The following is a 19,166-nucleotide window of genomic DNA, read 5'->3' on the forward strand; positions in this document are numbered from 1 at the left end:
CAGAGGGCAGTTGAGGAGGAAGTGGAGAGTCATGCTCCACCTGCAGCAGCTGAGACTGGGGGTAGGGGAGAACCTGCTCCACCAGCTCTATCAGAGCCTGCTCAACCTCCACAGGCCGTGTTCCAGCAAATGGCCGAATTCTTCAAACAAATGGCTTGGGTAATGCCACCACCACCACCACCTCCACAACTAAAATCACACCTAGAAAAATTGAGAAAATTTGGAGCAGTGGACTTCTTTGGCAAGAGAGAAGATGATTCTGTTGCAACCGAAAATTGGTTTAACAGAACAAGCAGAGTTTTAAAACAACTCCACTGCACTCCAAAACAAAATCTAGAAGCTGCCATATCTCTGTTGCAAGATGATGCATATGAATGGTGGGATATTGTGTCCAGTGAAGTGCAGCCAGAAGTAATAACTTGGGACTTCTTCCTCTCCGAATTTAAGAAGAAATATGTGGATAGTGTATACCTAGAAGAGAGAGGAAGAGAGTTCATTAACCTGAGGCAGAGACAGCTGACAATGGCTGAGTATGAAAAGGAATTTGTCAGATTAAGCCGCTATGGAAGGGAGATAGTCCCTAATGAGGCCGAAAGGTGTATGAGATTTGAAGAGGGATTAAATGACAACATAAAGATCATGATCACTGCCTTGGGAATCACCGACTTCACCAAGTTAGTGGAAGCTGCAATAAAGGTTGAAAATGTTAGAATAAGTGAGCAGACCAAAAGAGAGAGACAGCAGAAGAGGGGCCCAGGTCAGTCTAGTTCATCTCCTGCATTTGGGAAGAGGTTCAAGGGTCCACCTACACAGAGTTCAGGTCAACCACAAGGTCAGGTTCAGTCTCAGGGGCCCAGGCCATAGTTTACCCCTAGGAGAGGTCAGTCCACACCATCAGTGGGCAGCTCTCCAGGGATGGGGTTCAGGGGACCAGCCCCAGCATCTTCTGCATGTCCACATTGCCTGAAGTGGCATAAGGGGGAGTATTGGAGAGTGACTGGTGCCTGCTTAAGGTGTGGGTCGACAGAGCATCAGCTAAGGAATTGTCCACGCAGAACTACTACAGCTGCTCCAACACAAACAGATAGACCTGCTCCTGCACCACAAAGGGGAAGGAAATCTGGCAAATCTGAGGCAGTGGGACCATCAAAGAGGCCTGCATCTGAGTCAGCAGAAAGGCCAAACACTAGAATACCAGCTAGGGCCTATGCCATCAGTGCTCAGGAGGAGCAAGATGCCCCGGACGTCATCAGGGGTACGTTCTCCCTTTACAATACATCTGTGCATGCATTGGTGGATCCAGGATCCACTCATTCATACATCTACATCAACTTACCTATAGAAAGGGGGATATTAGTAGGGGAGAGTGACCAAGACATTCTGGTCACTAATCCATTGGGCCACAATGTAGTGGTGAACAAAGTATACAAGGGTTGCCCGTTAAGGATTTAGGGGTATGAATTCTTGGCAGACCTGATTGAGTTGCCTTTCCATGAGTTTGACGTGATTTTGGGAATGGACTGGTTGTCACATCATCAGGCACTAGTTGATTGTAAATTGAAGAGAATTTCTTTGAAAACTCCTGAGGGTAATGAGATTACAGTTGTGGGGGAAAGGACAGATTTCTTGTCCAATGTTATCTCAGCCACAGCTGTAAGAAAACTAATGAGAAAAGGCTGTAAAGCCTACCTAGCACATTTGGTGGATACTAGGCAGGCTAAGCCAGATCTGTGTGACATACCCATAGTAAAAGACTTCTCAGATGTATTCCCTGAAGAATTGCCTGGTTTGCCACTAGAAAGGGAAGTCGAGTTTGCTATTGAGACACTGCCGGGTACAGCACCCATTTCCATTGCTCCTTATAGGATGGCACCCACTGAATTGAGGGAGTTGAAAACTCAGTTGCAAGAGTTGCTTGATAAGGGGTTCATACGCCCTAGTGTGTCACCTTGGGGAGCTCCAGTGCTGTTTGTGAAAAAGAAGGATGGGACTTTGAGGTTATGCATCGATTACCGGCAGTTGAATAAAGTGACTGTGAAGAACAAATATCCGTTGCCTAGAATTGATGATTTGTTTGATCAGTCGAAGGGAGCAGGAGTATTTTCTAAGATTGATCTCTGATCAGGGTATCATCAGTTGAGGGTGAAGGATGTAGATGTGCCAAAGACTGCATTCAGGACCTGGTATGGGCATTATGAGTTTCTGGTGATGCCGTTTGGCCTAACGAATGCACCAGCAGCATTCATGGACCTTATGAACCGTATCTTCCATCCATACTTAGATCGGTTCGTAGTGGTCTTTATTGATGATATTTTGGTGTATTCCAAGACTAGGGAAGAACATGATGAACATTTGAGGATTGTTCTGCAAACCCTGGGAGAAAAGAAGCTGTATGCTAAGTTGTCCAAGTGTGACTTCTGGTTAAATGAAATTGCATTCCTTGGACACATAGTGTTAGCTGATGGGATTAGAGTGGATCCCAAGAAAATAGAAGCAGTGATGGAATGGAAGCCTCCCAGTGTCACACCCTACCCCTCTGTAAGGCATGACATGATCCCGTAGTATACCTGATGAATTACCAACTCCGTCTACTGATAACCCATTAAATACACTACAAGGGATTTTAAAAACTTTTCTTACTTCTTTTACAGTGGTGAGCACTATTTACAGGTGTTAAAGACTTTGGTGAACTGAAGTGAAACAACTAACTCATTTGATTTATTTGGAATATCTGTAAAAATTTTAGCAAGGTGCCATTTGTATTTTGGACAAAACAGTTCTTCAGAAAACCTGTAAAAAGCACTTCAATTATTTTCCAAATCTCAACTCCAACATTTTTCTCAATACAACACATTTCTCAACTCAATTCCATAGAAATTTTTCAAAGTCTGAGATAAGGAAATATAATACAATTTTTACAAGTCAAATAACTCATAATAAATTTACAACTTCAAGGTACAATTTGAATTTACAACTGCTCAAAACCAAAAACAAAATGTACATACAAAGGTCATACATTACAAGACAAAATGCAAAATATTGGTATACTCATTATACTGTAATCTCTCCTTTGGATGTATTAGCGGCCTAGTCTCTGCCTGTCTGTCTCTCTACCTGCGACAGCAATAAAAAGCTATCGCTGAGATAATGTCTCAGTGGTGCACAACATTAACCAAATACAATTTTAATTCACAATTCATAAATCATATCAATAGTGGATACTTAAAACCATAGTTAAATTCAAGACAATGAATGTCATAAGGAATTTAAACTCCAATTCACAAATTATCAAAATTCTTAATAACACAATTTAGTCAAATAGTTTAAGAATACCGTATTGCCAATTCATGCACAATTTGATCAAATAACTGAATAATACCTTTTTGCAAATCAATAACACAATTCGATCAAATAACTGAATAATATCGTTTTGCAAATCAATAACACAATTCAATCAAATAACTGAATAATATCGTTTTGCAAATCAATAACACAATTGATCAAATGACTGAATAATATCGTTTTGCAAATCAATAACACAATTGATCAAATAACTGAATAATATCGTTTTGCAAATCAATAACACCATTCGATCAAATAATTGAACAATACAATGTTGCCAATCAATAACACAATTTAGGTCATGACACAAATTTTTCCATATATGCCGTGTTGTACACCACGACAAGACATACTCACCCCAATAATCGAAATCAATGAGGGAGGAAGCTAGCTATCTAATGAGTACTCATCCATACTCACCTCAGACTGGGAAGTCAAAGAGGGAGGAACATAATCATACTCACCCTGCATCGATAAGTCAAAGAGGGAGGAATAATCACACTCACCCCATTAATGGAGGAGGAACATAGTATCGATGTCATGCCAATTGTGAGTCAAAACAATTCCAAACATTTTATTCAAATGATCGTAAGAATCCAATAAATTTCCAAAGTTATAATTTCATTCACAAATTGGCAACACAATTCGTAATTCACTTCAATTTCCACAAAAACCATTTACATGCTTTTCAATCAATAAGTATCCATCAATATCATTCAAACAATTTTTCACAGTTTCAAACCATTCACAATGTTTTTCAATCAATAAGTGTCCATCAAACACATTTCCACAATTTAAAACAATAATATACAAATAGTCAATATTTATTTCAATTGAAAATAATTCAAAAGAAACAGTTGTTGTACACAAACCTCTGATATTTGTCTCTGATCTTGACTCGAGTATTTCTTTCCCTTTTCTTTGAGTCCTTGTTAATCGAGAAACACAATTTGAAGTGTTTGATTACCAAATTAAACGTCTCTATAGATGGTGTTTGGTAAATAATGCACTGAACTCAATTATTCACTTAATCACCTAATATACCGACCCTCGTTGCGTTTTAGGTAAATTAGGTTTTAGTGTCGTTAATATGTCACATTCGATAGGGTTTTAGGTTTGGTACGTTTTGCCAAACTCGTTTCCTTGTTTAGTGCATTTTAATGCAACTTGCTGGATTCCGGGATACTGGTTTGACCTAGCCGGACGGCCTAGTTCCCTCGGTTTTCGGGTTTCGGTCAAAACTACAAACTTGTAGATCTAGGTCTTATTGCACGCGGGGCAAAATTTCAGGTCAATCCGAGTTAAGTAGACCAAGTTATGGTCATTACACTATTGCTGGTCAAATGGTATCAATTTAGGTCAATTTTTGGTCAATTTGGTCAACTCTGGTTCGGCCAGTTTTTGGACCCGAACTTGTGCAAGCTTTTTGACTTGCTTATGGTCATTTCTGGGCTTTGGTGTCTTCATAAGACTTGTAGGTATGGGTCTTAACTATTCATGGTTAAAATTTCAGGTCAATTGGACCTGTTTTGTGTGAGTTATGGCCTAAACACTCACTGCTGCCCAAATGGTCAGTTTTTAGGTCTCAAGTGTACCTAATCCGAATTGGTCATTTTTCACATCACCTTGCAAGCAGAATTTTGGTATGTTCTCTCAATGAAAGTTGGCACATTTTGTGCCTAGTTTCACCTCCAATTGGTCTCATACCAATTGAGGTTACACATTTAAAGTTATAGGTCTATTTGCACACTGTCCTCTATGTGTCTTTCAAACCCCAATTCAAACACACATATACCTTGCAATTTGGTTCACTTCCCTACCAATCTGTTTTGGTACATTACCAAAAGCATTTTCTACTTTACATTAACATTACTTTGGGCAGATTACAATTACCCTCAACACACCAAATATAATTCACATTTACAAGTTCTAAATACCATTACATACACACCTAACCATTACAAATCTTACATACACTTTACAATATCAATCTACATACATATCCATCAATCCTTCTAGGTCAATATTCTGCCTATACTTCCATCAATACATACAATTATTCATGTGTTCCCAAGCTGCCGATAATTGTCCTTCAACACCACATTGCCCTACAATCCATCAATTCTCATCCAAGTGCCAAAATCACCATATATATGTGAAACAATTCATTAGGATATTAATTTACCATGATCAACATTATTTCTCATCAATTATATGCACAAATATCTCATCAAAAACGTGACTCATGGCTGTCCAAAATGAAAACAACAATAACTCTTCAAACTCAAAATTTTCCTTCACCAAACCAACACCCATAACATGCACACAAAACTTAACAAAGGAATTCTCAAAAAATGCAAACTTACCTTTAATTGTAACTTGCTAAACCTTCACCAAACTTCTCAAAATTGGTATCAATATCTTCCTTGTGATGTGTAGACCATTTTTTGTGAAGGAACTTAAAGGATTGGAGTTGAAATGGAGAGAGGAAATCAAGCTTTACACAACACGTCCATGGAGGTTTCAAGGTTCTTCATTTCGGCAAGTTGAATGCAAATGAGGAAGATGAATTATTCAGCTGCATTTTAAGTGTACACATGTCCCACTATGTATTTAATTAATCCCCTTAGTGGTCCACTAAAAAATTATATCATATAATAAGCCAAATGTGCATTTATTCCACATTAACCCATGATTTTCCACTATTTATTTTAGGTACCACCAATTTAATTTTTCATTTCATTTTCTAAGTGTAATATTATTTATTTTTAATGGAAATTTAGGTCAAAAGACACTTGGGATGTCAAATGACCATAATGCCCTGTTCGGGTTGCATTCCCGATTTTCTAACAGTATTTTATTTTGTCTGTTTTTCGATTTCTCACTTTTCTTTGTACTAATTATTTAATTTTTCTTTGATCTTTCTAATGATATTTATTCTTCAACAAGGGTCTATTTAAGTCCTAAAAATATTTTTCGTGGTTCCCATGATCCAGTATTAGTCAACGGTCCACGCCGTGACTTCCCTGATCACCCATCGCTAGGTTTCCCGGCTCGTTTAACTTGATCACATTTCTTTGCTATCATTTTTTCTTTGTTTTTCTTGTACTTTCTTTTCTTGTATTTCATTATTTTATGTCTCCTCACTCTCATTGAAGTGTGGTTCTAGGCATCCTATCTGTCCAGGAAAGACTGGTCACTGGAGCAATGAGCGCACTACCGAACTTAGGGTGTTACAATTCTCCCCCTTAAATAAATTTCGTCCACGAAATTTTTACCCAGTAGCCATCTTACAATAGTCATACGTTTATTTCTCCTTTCTATATGATCGTAAGACTTTTAACAATCTAATACAATGTTTAATTTGTTTGGATAACACCAATCTCCTCTTACTATTATGCTGTCTAATATTTTGGTTCACGTTGCTTCTTGAATGACCCTTGAGGTCATGTTAGAATCATTCATCGATCATTGGTCCTCGACCATTCTAGTCCATAGTCTTCCTCACATTTGTAATATTTCTTTGTTACACATGAATCAACTGCTCAATTCTCTACTTTCATAACTCTTTTTATCTCACAATATTCTATAACTTACTTCCTTTTATCTTGAACTATAACCTTTCGATATTTTAACTTTTGAGTTTTAGATCCTAAGTAGGATTTTCAAACTTATTTCTAACAATTAAATTCTGTCATGGCATAACTATACCAAAGCAGATGCCGTTGGCAACTATTCTTATCTAGGTGTACTATCGGGTGATGCGTAGCTCTACACAATAATCTCAAGTCGATCAGTAATGCATTACAAAGATAAACATCAAGAACATTGCATAGTTACTACGATACATCCCAATAGATCAAACTTTGTTATCTTTTATTCTTTTTGAATTCACTGATATTCGAATCTTATTCTGATTACAATATCCATTAGCAATTTCTAACAGTAACCTCCTTGCCCTCATCTAGAGCAATTCCATTATCGATCTTACCTTTACGTCCTCTTGCCTTACATTAAGTAGGCTCGCCAATTAGCTTTATAATTTATGGTGTGTTAGAAAATACTTTTCGCCAATAAACTCTTTCAAAACTAATTTCACTTATTATCACAATCCTTATCTTAAGGGCTAATCACTAATGCGTCAAAATTTATTCCCCTGTAAAGGAATAACAACAGAACATATAGTTCTAACACTAACGTAAAAATATGCAAATTCCAGCTCAAACAATACATATATATATCGAAGTTGCTAATTGAGAAAGTACCAGAATGATGTCAAAAGTCTCGTCTCTTTTCTGTCAGATAGCGTATACTCTAGTTGAAGCATCACCTGTTTTGGCTGATTCACGTGAGTCTGACTTCTAGGTGTACTACCCCTACCTCTACCTTTGCCTCTACTAACTGATGGTGAACTATTTGCGGTAGAAAGTTGGGTTGATCCCTTTGGTGTAGTAAATGATCCAGAACGACATGGATTTACACAATCCCTAGCAAAATGACCAGTCTCTCCACAGTTAAAGCATGCTCCTACGGCTTTATAACATAGCCCACTATGTGGTTTACCACAAGTTTCACAAAGTCGATCCGACAAGCATTTACGGGTTTCTGTTGAGTTTGCCGATCGGATCGAGGTGGTTTCACCAAAAGATCCATCTCTACCGGACTTCTTACTATCTCCGTCAGATCCCCAAAGTTTTTCCTCTTTCCAAGAAGACCACTAGAACTCGTTTCTCGACTTTCCCTCTTTTTCTCATCTTCTCCGATTTCTTTTCTCGGGGCCACTTGATTCAATTCTTTCTAATTCTAGTGCTTGAGAAATAAGTTCAGAGAAGTTGTTATGTTTGAATCCGACCACTTGTAATCTGATACTAGGCTTCAAGCCGGTTTCAAACCTCTTACATCTCTCCCTGCTGGTAGAAAGTAGACTTACTGCATAATGGCTTAAGCAAGAGAATTCCCTTTCATACTCAGCCACTGATCTGCCCCCCTGTTTCAGACTTAGGAATTCTTGCAGCTTCTGGTCTACATAAGCATCAGGGACATATTTTTGCCTGAATTCTCGAGGAAGTCATTCCATGTTAGCACCGTAGGTTCTACTGCATCGTGGGGAATGGTTTTCCACCAATCATAAGCATCCCCCTGTAGCAAAGATACTGAGTACTCAAATCTGAGCTCCTCTGTGCAATGCAGTTTCTTGAATACCCTATCCATCCTCTCTAACCATTGTTCAGCTTCTAGAGGATCTACTGTCCCCTTAAACTCTGTAGCCCCATATTTCATCAATTTATCACACCGCTTGCGTAAGATCGTGGTTGTACCATCGTGTCAGATTGGGGCTTGAGTAGGCACATTACCACCATTTGTTGGGACATTGCACCATCTCGAGCTAATCGAGCAGAAACTGCGATCAGAGGGGCTGGTGCTGCTGAACCACTAACATTATGCACGGCTGGGGCATCCCTTTGCACCTCAGCCTCTATAGATTGATCGACTAAACGATCACCCTCTTTCATAGTCAATGCGAGGATTCTAGACCTCCTGTACAATAATACAAGGAGATTTCCTCCCGTTAGTGCATATTTATAATGTAATGTACTGTATGTATCAAACAATGATATTGAGCAGTTGTACTGTGAAGAAAGAATATTTAAGTAACAAGTGAAAACAGAATTTAAAAACTTTGCTCTGATACCACTAAAACATGTCACACCCTACCCCTCTGTAAGGCATGACATGATCCCGTAGTATACCTGATGAATTACCAACTCCGTTCATCGATAACTCATTAAATACACTACAAGGGATTTTAAAACTTTTCTTACTTCTTTTACAGTGGTGAGCACTATTTACAGGTGTTAAAGACTTTGGTGAACTGAAGTGAAACAACTAACTCATTTGATTTATTTGGAATATCTGTAAAAATTTTGGCAAGGTGCCATTTGTATTTTGGACAAAACAGTTCTTCAGAAAACCTGTAAAAAGCACTTCAATTATTTTCCAAATCTCAACTCCAACATTTTTCTCAATACAACACATTTCTCAACTCAATTCCATAGAAATTTTTCAAAGTCTGAGATAAGGAAATATAATACAATTTTTACAAGTCAAATAACTCATAATAAATTTACAACTTCAAGGTACAATTTGAATTTACAATCGCTCAAAACCAAAAACAAAATGTACATACAGTGTCATACATTACAGTACAAAATGCAAAATATTGGTATACTCATTATACCAGGTAATCTCTCACTGGATGTATTAGCAGCCTAGTCTGCTGCCCTGTCTGTCTCTCTACCTGCGACAGCAATAAAAAGCTATCGCTGAGATAATGTCTCAGTGGTGCACAACATTAACCAAATACAATTTTAATTCACAATTCATAAATCATATCGAGTGGATACTTAAAACCATAGTTAAATTCAAGACAATTAATGTCATAAGGAATTTAAACTCCAATTCACAAATTATCAAAATTCTTAATAACACAATTTAGTCAAATAGTTTAAGAATACCGTATTGCCAATTCATGCACAATTTGATCAAATAATTGAATAATACCTTTTTGCAAATCAATAACACAATTCGATCAAATAACTGAATAATATCGTTTTGCAAATCAATAACACAATTCAATCAAATAACTGAATAATATCGTTTTGCAAATCAATAACACAATTGATCAAATGACTGAATAATATCGTTTTGCAAATCAATAACACAATTGATCAAATAACTGAATAATATCGTTTTGCAAATCAATAACACCATTCGATCAAATAATTGAACAATACAATGTTGCCAATCAATAACACAATTTAGGTCATGACACAAATTTTTCCATATATGCCGTGTTGTACACCACGACAAGACATACTCACCCCAATAATCGAAATCAATGAGGGAGGAAGCTAGCTATCTAATGAGTACTCATCCATACTCACCTCGGTCGAAGTCAAAGAGGGAGGAACATAATCATACTCACCCTGCATCGATAAGTCAAAGAGGGAGGAATAATCACACTCACCCCATTAATGGAGGAGGAACATAGTATCAGTGTCATGCCAATTGTGAGTCAAAACAATTCCAAACATTTTATTCAAATGATCCGTAAGAATCCAATAAATTTCCAAAGTTATAATTTCATTCACAAATTGGCAACACAATTCGTAATTCACTTCAATTTCCACAAACACCATTTACTGATGCTTTTCAATCAATAAGTATCCATCAATATCATTCAAACAATTTTTCACAGTTTCAAACCATTCACAATGTTTTTCAATCAATAAGTGTCCATCAAACACATTTCCACAATTTAAAACAATAATATACAAATAGTCAATATTTATTTCAATTGAAAATAATTCAAAAGAAACAGTTGTTGTGCACAAACCTCTGATATTTTTCTCCTGATCTTGACTCAGTATTTCTTTCCCTTTTGATGAGTCCTTGTTAACTGAGAAACACAATTTGAAGTGTTTCAGTACCAAATTAAACTGTCTCTATCGATGGTGTTTGGTAAATAATGCACTGAACTCAATTATTCACTTAATCACCTAATATACCGACCCTCGTTGCGTTTTAGGTAAATTAGGTTTTAGTGTCGTTAATATGTCACATTCGATAGGGTTTTAGGTTTGGTACATTTTGCCAAACTCGTTTCCTTGTTTAGTGCATTTTAATGCAACTTGCTGGATTCCGGGATACTGGTTTGACCTAGCCGGACGGCCTAGTTCCCTCGGTTTTCGGGTCTCGGTCAAAACTACAAACTTGTAGATCTAGGTCTTATTGCACGCGGGGAAAAATTTCAGGTCAATCCGAGTTAAGTAGACCAAGTTATGGTCATTACACTATTGCTGGTCAAATGGTATCAATTTAGGTCAATTTTTGGTCAATTTGGTCAACTCTGGTTCGGCCAGTTTTTGGACCCGAACTTGTGCAAGCTTTTTGACTTGCTTATGGTCATTTCTGGGCTTTGGTGTCTTCATAAGACTTGTAGGTATGGGTCTTAACTATTCATGGTTAAAATTTCAGGTCAATTGGACCTGTTTTGAGTGAGTTATGGCCTAAACACTCACTGCTGCCCAAATGGTCAGTTTTTAGGTCTCAAGTGTACCTAATCCGAATTGGTCATTTTTCACATCACCTTGCAAGCAGAATTTTGGTATGTTCTCTCAATGAAAGTTGGCACATTTTGTGCCTAGTTTCACCTCCAATTGGTCTCATACCAATTGAGGTTACACATTTAAAGTTATAGGTCTATTTGCACACTGTCCTCTATGTGTCTTTCAAACCCCAATTCAAACACACATATACCTTGCAATTTGGTTCACTTCCCTACCAATCTGTTTTGGTACATTACCAAAAGCATTTTCTACTTTACATTAACATTACTTTGGGCAGATTACAATTACCCTCAACACACCAAATATAATTCACATTTACAAGTTCTAAATACCATTACATACACACCTAACCATTACAAATCTTACATACACTTTACAATATCAATCTACATACATATCCATCAATCCTTCTAGGTCAATATTCTGCCTATACTTCCATCAATACATACAATTATTCAAGGGTTCCCAAGCTGCCGAAAATTGTCCTTCAACACCACATTGCCCTACAATCCATCAATTCTCATCCAAGTGCCAAAATCACCATATATATGTGAAACAATTCATTAGGATATTAATTTACCATGATCAACATTATTTCTCATCAATTATATGCACAAATATCTCATCAAAAACGTGACTCATGGCTGTCCAAAATGAAAACAACAATAACTCTTCAAACTCAAAATTTTCCTTCACCAAACCAACACCCATAACATGCACACAAAACTTAACAAAGGAATTCTCAAAAAATGCAAACTTACCTTTAATTGTAACTTGCTAAACCTTCACCAAACTTCTCAAAATTGGTATCAATATCTTCCTTGTGATGTGTAGACCATTTTTTGTGAAGGAACTTAAAGGATTGGAGTTGAAATGGAGAGAGGAAATCAAGCTTTACACAACACGTCCATGGAGGTTTCAAGGTTCTTCATTTCGGCAAGTTGAATGCAAATGAGGAAGATGAATTATTCAGCTGCATTTTAAGTGTACACATGTCCCACTATGTATTTAATTAATCCCCTTAGTGGTCCACTAAAAAATTATATCATATAATAAGCCAAATGTGCATTTATTCCACATTAACCCATGATTTTCCACTATTTATTTTAGGTACCACCAATTTAATTTTTCATTTCATTTTCTAAGTGTAATATTATTTATTTTTAATGGAAATTTAGGTCAAAAGACACTTCGGGATGTCAAATGACCATAATGCCCCTGTTCGGGTTGCATTCCCGATTTTTCGGTAACACCGTATTTTGTCTGTTTTTCGATTTCTCACTTTTCTTTGTACTAATTATTTAATTTTTCTTTGATCTTTCTAATGATATTTATTCTTCAACAAGGGTCTATTTAAGTCCTAAAAATATTTTTCAGGGTTCCCCGCAGTCCAGGGCTAGTCAACGGTCCACGCCGTGACTTCCCGGTGCGGTCACCCATCGCTAGGTTTCCCGGCTCGTTTAACTTGATCACATTTCTTTGCTATCATTTTTTCTTTGTTTTTCTTGTACTTTCTTTTCTTGTATTTCATTATTTTATGTCTCCTCACTCTCATTGAAGTGTGGTTCTAGGCATCCTAGCTGTCCGGACAGCACTGGTCACTGGAACAGCAGAACGCACTACCGAACTAAGGGGTGTTACACCCAGAAATACAACTGAGGTCAGAAGCTTCTTGGGGCTAGCTTGGTATTATAGGAGATTTGTGAAGGGATTTTCCTTAATAGCTGCTCTAATGACCAAGTTGTTGCATAAGAATGTGAAATTTAGCTGGAACGACAAGTGCCAAGCCAGTTTTGAGAGGTTGAAGGCTATGTTAATGAAGCACCGCAGCACACAAACAAGGTCGAGAAAAGACTTTGTGGTCTATAGTGATGCCTCGCATAATGGGCTAGGGTGTGTATTGATGCAAGAGGGGAAAGTGGTCGCCTATGCTTCCAGGCAGTTAAGGCCACATGAACAGAACTACCCTAGTCATGACCTGGAATTAGCAGCAATCATCTTCGCACTAAAGATATGGAGGCATTATTTATATGGTGAAAAATGCTACATTTACACAGACCACAAAATTCTAAAATATTTGCCAACTCAGAAGGAGCTCAACCTTAGACAAAGGCGATGGATTGAGTTCCTGAAGGACTATGATTGTGTGATAGATTATCATCCTGGGAAGGCAAATATAGTGGCTGATGCTTTGAACAGGAAGTTCATCACCTCTTTAAGATAACTAAATGCTTGTCTGTCCTTAGCTCAAGATGGAGCTATTTTGGCTAAGTTGCAAGTGAGGCCAACCCTGCTACAGTAAATACAAGATGGGCAGAAGACAGATGAAAAACTAATGGCAATTATGGCTAAAATTCCTGAGGGGAAAGCAACTGACTATGAAGTGAAAGCAGATGGGTGTCTATACTACAAAGGAAGAGTATGTGTACCAGATAATGGGGAATTAAAAGCCAATATTCTGAAAGAGGCACATGCCAGTGTTTATGCTATGCACCCAGGAAGTACAAAAATGTATCATGATCTGAAACTTCAGTATTGGTGGCCTGGTATGAAGAAGGACATAGCTGGCTATGTGACTAAATGCTTGACATGTCAGCAAGTCAAGGCAGAACATCAAGTTCCATCAGGTTTGCTACAGCCTATACACATACCTGAATGGAAATGGGATCGGGTCACCATGGATTTTGTAAGTGGTCTACCTCTCACCCAGAAGAAACATGATGCAGTATGGGTGATAGTGGATAGATTAACGAAATCAGCACACTTTCTGCCAATTAGGACTGACTACTCACTAGAGAAATTAGCAGAATTATATATCACTGAGATAGTTAGATTGCATGGAATTCCACTTTCCATCATATCAAATCGAGACCCAAGGTTTACGTCGAGATTTTAGAAGAAGTTACACGAGTCCTTGGGTACACAACTCCACTTCAGCATAGCTTTCCATCCTCAGACGGATGGGCAATCAGAAAGAGTAATCCAGGTAAACAATTGAACCAATTGAATTAATACAAATATTGAACTAAAATGATAATAATAACGTGAAATATATGTCAGGTCCTTGAGGATATGCTGAGGAGTTGTGTCATTGAGTTTGAGGGAAGTTGGGATAGATACCTCCCATCGCGTAATTTGCATACAACAATAGCGACCAAGCTAGTATCCTTATGGCCCCGTATGAAGCTCTGTATGGGAGGTAATGTAGAACTCCAGTGTGCTGGACTGTATTGGGCAATGACAAACTAGTAGGACCGCACTGTGAAACTGATCGAGGAGAAAGTAAAACTAATCAAAGCCAATCAAGGTTGCCTCGCATGCATGTAAATCCTATGCCGACTTGAAGAGAAAAGAAATAGAATATGCGGTTGGTGATAAAGTGTTCCTCAAGGTGTCACCATGGAAGAAGGTACTGAGGTTTGGAAGAAAAGGTAAGTTAAGCCCTCGGTTCATTGGCCCATATGAAATCATTGAACGTGTGGGTCCAGTGGCCTATAGGCTAGCTTTACCACTAGAGCTGGACAAGATCCACAATGTGTTCCATGTGTCTATGCTAAGAAGATACCGCTCAGATCCTTCACATGTCATCTCCATGGAAGAAATTGAAGTACAACCGGATTTGACATATGAAGAGGAACCCATACGGATCCTGGCTCGGGAAGTGAAAGAGTTGAGGAATAAGCAGATTCCACTGGTGAAAGTGCTTTGGAGGCACCACAACACCGAAGAGGCAACTTGGGAAAGTGAAGAGACGATGAGGCAACAGTTCCCTCAACTGTTTGCATCAAGTAAATTTCGAGGGGAAGAGTTGTAACACCCTCCCTGTAGCAACTCCGTACATTCTACTGTTCCGGTGACCAATGTCGGACTAGACAGCTAGAACGTTCAGAAAAAAATATTTAAACTAAAGTGAGGAACCATAATTAACTCAAATATTAATGAGAAAAATTTATGAAAAATTTTAGAAATAAAATACAACCAAGTTAAATGAGCCGGTGCCCTAGTGATGGGTAACCTAGTGAGAAATTGCGGTTCTCGCAACTAGGAGCCCTAGACCCAGGGGAAAAATTATAAAATAATTATTGGGACTCCAGAGAAGGGTTATTGAGGTTCTTATGGCATTAGAATGCCAAGGAAATGCTTAGAAAAATTTTTCAATCGGTACTGACAATTTTGGCCCGTTAAGTCAAATGGAGGGCATTTTGGTCATTTCGTCTTCAGAGATGATTTTTGGCCGACCTATCCAGTTAAGTAAATAATTATTATGACATAAAATGTGAATAAACATTACTAAAAATTAAATTGAAAATGAGTAGAGATAAAAAGAAAAGAAAATGAAAGAAAATACCTAATAATAACATCATATGATGTCATTAAAAACCTATCCACCAATCACAATTTGTTAAACTCATTAAAAGAGATAAAAGAGACCAAAAAAATTGAAAAACCAATCTGCATCTTCAACCTTTGGGCAGCCAAAAACGTTGACAGAGAGAGAGAGAGAAGAGGTTCCACCATTAAAGCTCCCTTAAGCTTCATTTCCCACTTCAATTCACCTTAAAAACTTATCCTCCCTTCACTTAAAATTTCCCTTACCAATAGAGCAAGACTTGGGCAGCAATTAGAAGAAGAGAAAGTGGAAGAAAGTGAGGTGTGAACAAACTTAGAAAATCACCAAAGAGGTTAGTGCCATATTCTTTGCTTTTACATCTTTCTAATCATGAATTTGAGCTAAGTTAAGTTGAAAATTTGATAAAAATTGAATTAATGAAGCATGGTTATTTTCCATGAAATTTTGGCAGCCTTGACATGGGTTAGAGTTAGGAGAATTCTTTGGTTTAAAGTGACATATTAGCTGCCCCTCTTATAAATTATATGATTAGTATAGCAAATTAGGAGTAAGATGCATGAATTGGAGGCTTGGTCAATTAGGGTTAGGGTTTTAAAATTTAATTTTGGTGGTGGATGAAAATGGACATAAACTAAAGTTTTAATGGTCAATTACTGACCATTTAGCTATTGGTAAACAAGAAATGAAGTGTGTTTAGTGATAGGATTTAGGTTTAGTGTGGCTGCCCTAGGTGACCTACAGAATTGGACATGAGTCCAGCAGGTTTGGGCAGCCATAACATGAATTGTAGAGGTTCAATTGGTGTTTGGCCAATTGTACATGAAACTAGACACATAATGGCACAACTTTGGTGAAGAAACCATGCCCAAAAGACCAAACTAAGTGGACCAAAAACTTGCCTCAATCCAGGTGTCCTGCAACCAGTTTCTGCAGAATGACCAAATGAACAGTAATTGTTCATTTGGCCATAACTCAGTGTGTAATGGCCCAATCGATCTGAAATTTTACCAGAAATAAGATGAGATATAGACCAACAACTTTCATGAAGGAACCTACCCCAAATTATGACCAGAACCTATTCAAAAAGAGAGTGGAATTTACTGTTTACTGCACTGTAGATATGGTCAGTTCTGAAATTTTTCAATCCGGCCAGTTGTGGTTTTTGGACCATAACTTGAGCTACAAAACTCCAAATGAAGTGATTCAAAAAACTAAATTCAACTAGACAAAATAAGGAACAACTTTCATGTTTATCATTTTCTCAAATTCCCACTGCAACAGTAACTAATGGAACAGTAAATATAGGGTATAAAAACTGAAAATTCTGCTCCATTAATTTTAAGCTTAGAAATGGTATTGTTAACCAATACCAACAAATTTTGAATGCAAAATGTGGTATGTTGGGAGTGTTAAAACCAATGTACCTATTTTCTATGCAAAATTCAACATTTTTGTTGACTAATGAAGGGAATAGTAACACCAAAACTTGAAATTCAAAAATTGTAAAATTCAAAAGTGTCAAATGCCCTGGTATACCTAACAAGATTGGTTTGGATAGTTTGGCATGCCAATAGGGTTCAGTTAGCAGTACTGCACATGGCATTATAACATTCTATGATTTCATGGCTTTTAGCCATTCTGACATTGTGTTGAGATTTGGCCTTATGCCTGATGTTATTACAGCTTGTTAGCTGTTATGTTGCACACCGGGAGATACATATGTGACCGATGGTGTGACGGCCCGAGGTACTTGATACCCAATGCTAGTTTACCCGTTTATCCAGTCCAGTCGTCCAGTATAGGTTACTTGGGCAACAAAAAAAATGAAAGTGGATAAATGTAATGAAATAACGAATATAACCAGTAGAAAATAAGTACGACTACAAATACTCAAAGAAAATTTATTTACAATGAGACATTAACACATTCACTACGTATTTATTTTCTGTTATTTCTTTTTATTATATTATTGGCACCACTAAGCATTATTGCTTAGCGCGTTGCTTTTGCCACGCGTAGGTTCTAGAGATCCTGACAGAGAGCCCGGTAGACCACAGACTGGGTGAGACCTCCTGCAGCTATGCATAGTGTCCGTGTCACCTCACCATCTTCAGTGCATTGGTAGGACACTAGGTTTCATTTTGGTATTTTGTAACTAACTTTTATTTTCTTTTGTGTAAATGAAACTTATGTAATGTATTTTGATGTTCATGTAAATAATGAAAATTGTGATTATGAATGGAAAAATTTGAGTATTTACTTATTGCTTATATATGAGTACCATGAGAAATGAATGATTGAGAAATGGAGATGTTGTTGAAAATAAAAATTATATTGAGATTTTGATATTGGAGTTTGAGAATGATTGAATATGATTATTGGAAGTGTTTTTCACAGGTTCCGAAGAACTATTTTCTCCATTTTTATCCGGTACTCTGCCGGATTTTCTATAAAATTTTCGGAACCTCAAATAAATTATAATTTCAATAAATGACTTAAATGAATTATATTTCATAAATTATATTCAAAACTATGATAAAAGTAAATTAAGGAAGAATAAAAATGATTGAGATAAAGTATAGTGTTCCGGTACACCGTGTGACATATCTTACTCGGATATACTGTAGGCGGGTAAGGGGTGTCACACTATTAGTTTGACTAGCAGGTTTCAATCCAATCCAAGTTTGGAACACTGGATAGCTGTGAAGAATATCCTGAAGTACTTGAGAAGAATTAAGGATTTATTCTTAATTTATGGAGGTGGTGTCTTGTAATTGGATGGTTATACTGATTCTGATTTCCAATCAGATATCGATGATCGAAAGTCTACCTCTGGGTTTGTGTTCATTTATAATGGAGGTACAATCAGTTGAAAGAGTTCCAATTAGAGTACGACTGTTGATTCCACTACAGAGGCTGAGTATATTGTTGCATCAGATGCTGTAAAAGAGGCTATTTGGATAAAGAAGTTCGTGTTAGAACTTACAGTAGTTCCTTCCATTAAGTCAACAGTTCCTCTCTACTGTGACAATAATGGAGTGGCCATATAGGCAAAGGAACCCCCGGTCTCACCCGAAATCCAAACACATAGAAAGGCGCTATCACATTATCAGAGAGATAGTTGGGTAAGCCAATGTAGCCATGTAGAAAATAGCATCAGCTGAAAATCCAGCTGATCCATTCACGAAGCCTATGTCACAAGCTCAGTTAGACCGACATCTTGAGAAGATGGGTCTAAGATATTGTAATGAATGACTCCAGTGCTAGTGAGAGATTGTTAGTAGTATGCCCTGGAGAATATCATTTAGTATGTATCTTGTACATATTTTATTAATAAAAGGCAA

Source organism: Hevea brasiliensis, chromosome 1 (assembly GCF_030052815.1).
Source record: "Hevea brasiliensis isolate MT/VB/25A 57/8 chromosome 1, ASM3005281v1, whole genome shotgun sequence".
Classification (NCBI taxonomy): Eukaryota; Viridiplantae; Streptophyta; class Magnoliopsida; order Malpighiales; family Euphorbiaceae; genus Hevea; species Hevea brasiliensis.